The sequence below is a fragment of the Mugil cephalus genome, chromosome 15 (assembly GCF_022458985.1).
Source record: "Mugil cephalus isolate CIBA_MC_2020 chromosome 15, CIBA_Mcephalus_1.1, whole genome shotgun sequence".
Taxonomy (NCBI): Eukaryota; Metazoa; Chordata; class Actinopteri; order Mugiliformes; family Mugilidae; genus Mugil; species Mugil cephalus.
This window is the reverse complement of record NC_061784.1, coordinates 17,234,836-17,241,145: the sequence shown is the minus strand read 5'-3', so window position 1 is coordinate 17,241,145 and position 6,310 is coordinate 17,234,836.

Below are 6,310 nucleotides of genomic sequence, written 5' to 3'. Positions count from 1 at the left end.
TTTTCTTTTTCAAAGATTATTTATAGATACTTACGATTTTTTAAACATTTTTTTGTATAGATAAATACGCGGCTACAGCTACGAGCTAGCTAGCCACATTAGCTGTGTTGCCAGGATAATTAGCTTCTGAAATCTGCTGTTGCCTAGCAACTGCACTGCTGGGAAACAGTTTTGTCCCATTAAAATGGCAAACTTTAAATTTCTGCATGTGTTAAACAAACAAGACTACTTTTTATGACTGCTGTTGCATTTCTTTTGCTCTCTTGTGCCCTTGAATCATTATTTTATTTATTTATATTTTCAAGTTTTATTGAGTATTATTATGTTCTGTATTTAAAATACAACTATCTTCTTATTTTGTTTTAACAACATAAGGTCAAGTCCAAACCAAAATAATGCAGATAAAGCTGTGGGGGTGGCACTAGGTTACAAACAAGTGCTAAGAATAATTAATGAATCCATTATTTTAACTGCTGCTAATTTATTTTCTAAAGCAGTACAGGGTTATTGTCTGACTTTTTATAGACTAACATATTAATTATTACTGCTTGTAACAGGCCTACACGTAAAACAACAGTACTTCTACATGACTACATGTTTTTAATAATGTTATGTATTACTGAAATTATAGATTTCCTGACTTATTTTGCATATAGCAAAGGGAAATATTAGATGAAAACATTAAATATTAATGAATTTTGCATTGGTAAACAAAATGGTAGTGGTGCAATTAAATAGTAATTATAGAAACAATGGTATTGTTGAACTCTTAAAATTTATATGAAAAAATAAATGATCAAATAAAAAATTACCTAAAATAATTACACAATATTTCCGGTGGAAAAATACATATATATAACGCACATATAACGCGTATTTTAACCTATGAATAGTGTATGGCTTTATTTTGAACAGAAAACGTGAAAGCGGAAGTGACTCTCTGTTAAACCTGTTAAATGGAGAGCAGAGGACCGCTGGTCCCCATGTTTGCTCTCCGACTGGAATAGTTAGCAGCTGGTCGGAGTGAAACAAACAACTTGCCATTCAAACGAAGGAGGCGGGTCTGCAATGCTACCAGGCATCATGGGTAATGTAGTCGTGGCCTACACAGGTATACAAGGCAGCTGTGTATAGGAAAAACGACACAACACAGAGACATATTTATTTAGCAGTGTATGTTTTAAATCATTTGTTTAACTCAAATCAAATAAAATACTGAGTATGGTTAAAATCTGCACACATTGCATAAACACAGGTTTAAGCAACGTTATCATTGTGCATATACTAATATAAAGCTAGGAAAAAAATGCAGTTATTATACATAAAATGTGCAGTATATGTAATATACACATATTTTCTACAATAACACACTAACTGATGAAAAATAATTCAAGAATGTGTTAATGTTAATATAAAATTGAACTAAAATATGTAATTTTTTTCCCCTATAATGGGCTGTTTTACATTGATCCGCGCCCAAGGCTGGATACAAGGAAGTAGTTGCTGCAGGGTCTTTCAAGGCTCATGTTCACATAATCATAAGTGGTTTGTGGTCATTTTAAAGTAAACTACACGTGTCCTGCATTATTCTAATATTACAAACTCATCTTACGCATTACAGGATTTATTAGTTTAGTGTTATTCTAGCATCTTAATTAAGGTCTGTTGGTTTTATTTATTTTTATTTTAACATCCAGAAAAAGACAAGTGGACTACAGTTTGCATTTTGTCTTCTCTTGTCCCATTTGTCACTACAAAAACAGAAACAAACTATAATACTAATAATTAAACGGTCAATTTAGGAATCGTACAGTCAGGATGTATGACCCAAAAAGTCATACAGCCTTGAACAGTTGTTGATCATCAGGTTTTGGGGAAACGTGGAAACACTTTCATTGTCATTTCTGTATTTGCAGCATTCTTAAATGGATGAAGAACTTAGTTTCGTCAATTTGCATGTTCTTAGGCTGCAGCAAAGTGATAAATTAACATACTTTTACTACGTTCTTTTACACAGGAAGTGTTGATGAACTTAGATGCCTCTGGCTACATCATTTGGCTGCAGAGTGGTAGAGTTGATCTGTAACCTTTATGTGTACCTGGAGTTTTGTACATTTCTGATTAAGGACAAACTTGGAGATTTTTCTGTCCATCATGTGTTGGTATTTTGGCCCAGAGATAAATAAACTGTGCACCATCTTTAAATTCCTGCCTCTAAATCTCAAGCCTCCAGCGGGCAATCTTAGAGCACTTTATAATCCTGATTTGAATTGTGGCTGTCACTTTTTTCGAAAAAACCTCCACCAAAATCCAGACGCACTTCTCTCACTCACAGACGCTTAAAATGCAGTTTTGGCCGATCAAATATCACAGTCAGTCGGGCACGGCGCCCTTCTTTCCGCCGTCGTAACCGTCGATTTCATTTCCGTCCGTAAGGCTGCACTTTCGCAGGCTCCACTTAAAAAAGAGGCCACGCCTTAACTGATGCGAGGAAGGTTATTGGTTGACGGGGCACGAGGAAATGGATGGAGGGGTAAAGAGGTCGACGGGATGGGATGAGGAGACGGGAGATAATCTTTTGAGAAGAAGGCCCCCGGGTCACGGGGCCTGTGTCGGGAAATTTTCCTAAGAGGGAAAGAGGGAGAAAATAAAAAGAGGGGCGAGACGGCGCACGAGGCAAGGTCTTGTTCTTGAACTGAATTTACAATACATTTCAAACACTTAAACCACTTCCCAGAAGATTGCCGCGGTGTTTATCGTCTCAAGCTGAGGCCCTTCATCGCTGGTATAGTATTTCCAGCCAAGGCTCTAATTGCAAAAAAATAAAAAATAAAAAATTAGTTGGAACAACCCACAACAAAGTAATATTAAACAAACAGGAGCTCTGCTACCATAACACAGAGATAATTAAGACCACAGTGTCAACAAATTAGAACCGGGGCTCCCTCGTGACATGCAACTATTGTTCTGCTAATCTTCAGATGGGAGTATGAAGTGTGCCCATAAAAACGAATACACAAAGAACAACATTAGCAGCGCCGGTTATTGTGGCTTATAAATCATGTGACAGATGAGCTGCTGGTTTTTAGCTGCTCCCACTTGGAAAATGTATTTGCAGTGCAAACAGTAGGTTTTTATTCAGGGGAAGATTGACAATATGAAACAAAGAATACAAAAGAGAGCTCACTTTTCATGCATTGTTTATTCTGTATCATGTATTGATTAGTTGTAGCATTGTGTCTCAGAGAATAATAGACCTGGCCTTGGCACCAGGGCACTAATGGGTTCATTTAGTTAGCGTCCCTCTGTGCTTTAATGTTCAGCCAAATCCTGATGGTCATTAAGTTGACACTTTCATGCAGCGGTTTACTCATGATCCCGCTTTCTTTTCTCTCTAAGGAAGTTTCAAAGGTCTCAGTGTGATTCAGATTTTATTATGGCCACGGGTATTAACGCTCACTTCTTTGGCCGTTCCAAATGGCTGCACCGTGGAGAGTGGGGGAGGAGCATGCAAGCCGCAGAGAGGGTTTGGAGTTTTCTGAACTGAGCCGAGTGCACGGAACGGGCAGAATTTCCCCCTCCAGCTTCTCCACTCCGATTCCCTTCAGCTTCCCTCTGTGAATTGATCGAAAAGGTTTTTCCGCTGTTTGTTGGCTTCCTCTTGGCTGTACTCAGAAGTCACCTCGTGAGCACCTCTTTGCTCTGCAGACCGTGCACAAGTGGAGGTCGGAGATGTTTGTTTTGAACTGTCAAGCTAGTAATAACCAAAAGGCTGCTACATGCATACTGAGCAGCATGCACGTAGCATCACCTTTCACCTGCACGAGTTTCCGTATTTGCTCTGCATGTGTTATCAGATGGATCAAGACGTTTCTTAATTTGCCTGTGCATGGGAGCTGCAGTAGGGGTTTACCTGATCTAACATGAGCTGCAAGCACGTCCAGCTAACAAGCTCACCATCACAAAGTGTCTGCGTTTTTTTCAAGAAATTTGAAACAAATCATTTGTTATCTGGAGCTGCCTATCCTCTGTAGCGTCACAGGGCTAACGCAGCAAGACAAACAACCATTCAGAATCACATCCACACCTACGGCCAATTTACAATCACCAATTAACCTAACAAGCAGAGAGAAGCCAGAGCACCTGGAGAAAAACCCACGCCGGCACAGGAAGAAAATGCAAACCCTACACCCAGCTAGCTGCTGGGTTTGAATCCAGAACCTTCTGGCTGTAAGGCATCAGTGCAAACTACTACAATTCATTCATTAATTCGTACAAAATTAGATAAAAAAAGAGAGAGGGAGAGAGAGAGAGAGAGAGAGAGAGAGCATTGCGTGCTTGTTGCTCACAGAAAATAAGATAATAAAAAGACTTTATATGCACCAGATGTTCAAAGGGTGAACAGTGAGAGGCGATGTAATGTTTTAGCACGCCGCAGGAAGTCTTTCTGAGTCACCGTTGTGGGCGTTTTAACTGAATCGAACACGGTGAAAATACGGTTTACATGAGTGTTTTACACTTCTGTAAATGTTAAGGCCTTTTCATTTCGCGTGGTTTGAAAATGGTCTTATATGTAACATCCTAAACCTGCAGATTCACCTACAGTAGGAGCATGACACACCACTGACAATGAAATATGCTGGAAATACCAACAATAACATATAGATCTAAACAGCCAAACAAGTCATGTCAGAACACATGCTTTTATGTCTCATACATACAATATGAAGATTATAAAAGTAAAACTGCACAACTGGAAGAAGGCCCTGTGGCCGAGAGACAAGCTGATAGATATGGGAGTGGACTCACACCTCGTTCTCTGGATAGCAGACTTTCTCACTGGGAAACCTCAGTATGTCAGGTTGGTATGTCATTTTATTAGGTACACCTTGCTAGTAAGAGGTTGGACCCCTTTTTTGCCTTCAGAACTGCCTTAATTCTTCGTGGCACACTTTCAACAAGGTGTTGGAAACATTCCTCTGAGATTTTGACATGACAGCATCACGCAGTTCCTGCACATTTGTTGGCTGCACATCTATGACGCTAACCTCCCGTTCCACCACATTCCAAAGGTTCCTCTATTGGATTGAGATCTGGTGACTGTGGAGGCCATTGGAGCACAGTGAACTCATTGTCATGTTCAAGAAACCAGTTTGAGGTGATATGAGCTTTATGACACGGTGCATTATCCTGCTGGAAGTAGCCGTCAGAAGATGGGTCCACTGTGGTCACAAACGGATGCACCTCTGCGTGCCTAAATGCATTGAATTGCAGCCATGTGATTAGCTGATTAGCTATTTGTGTTAACAAGCAATTGAACAGGTGTACCCAATAAAGTGGCATGTGAGTGTAGATTCAGTATACAAAAAAGGTCAGAGTCATCTCTCTTTCCTCAGGAGGCTAAGGTCATTTAATATCCGCCAGAAGCTGCTGGTCGTCAGTGGCCTCTTCTACATTAAGAAGGACTCCTTGCAGCTGGACAAAGTGATACAGAAGGTGGACTCTGGTGGTAGAAGTAGAGCTGGAGTCCCCTGACATCAGTGCCAGACGCAAGGACCTTGAACCAACCCCGGACCATTATGAACAATGTCCACTACCCTCTACACGACACCAGAGTCAGGCTCAATCACAAAACTTCGGAGGATGCTGACTAATTGGTCTGAACGTGCATTAGTCTCTGCTTCTCATTGCCCTGAGAAAAATGATTCAACAAAGTCTAATCCCATTCTTTCTTTCATTCGGTGTTTGGATCCCTCAAAGTCTCCTGCACCCAGACGCCAACGGATGACGTCAGTTAAAGTCTGTGAGAGTTCAGTGCTGGCGGCTTAGGGGGGAGAACCGAAAGTGGGCCACAGACTCCCTGACTCTATCTCCTGCCTTCTCATGGGTTTCATTTGATTTTGCGTCCAACTGCCAAGAGACGCGCACACAACAAAAGAACACCAGAGAGGAGAATGAATGAAAATCCACGATTGTTGTTTTGCTCGCCAGCTTTGGTTGCGCCATGTAAGATGTGACAAAGCCGCGAGACTTTTGTGCCGCGCTTCTCAGCAGCTCTGTCGCCTCTGACGCACGGCAAAACATAGACTGTCCTAAAGAGATAGAAAAGACTTGGGAAGGAATTCCTCCGCAAGGTCGAAATGTGTCATTGTCAATCATCAGCCGTCTATTATTCTGACACATCCAGCTGTTCGCTGAAGAATAGACGAGCAAGCCTGTGTCTTATCTGGAGGCTCTGTGAGGATGTTGAGTCGCAAAATCATTGAATTTTTTACATATTATGGATCACAGACGAACCTTACACAAAACA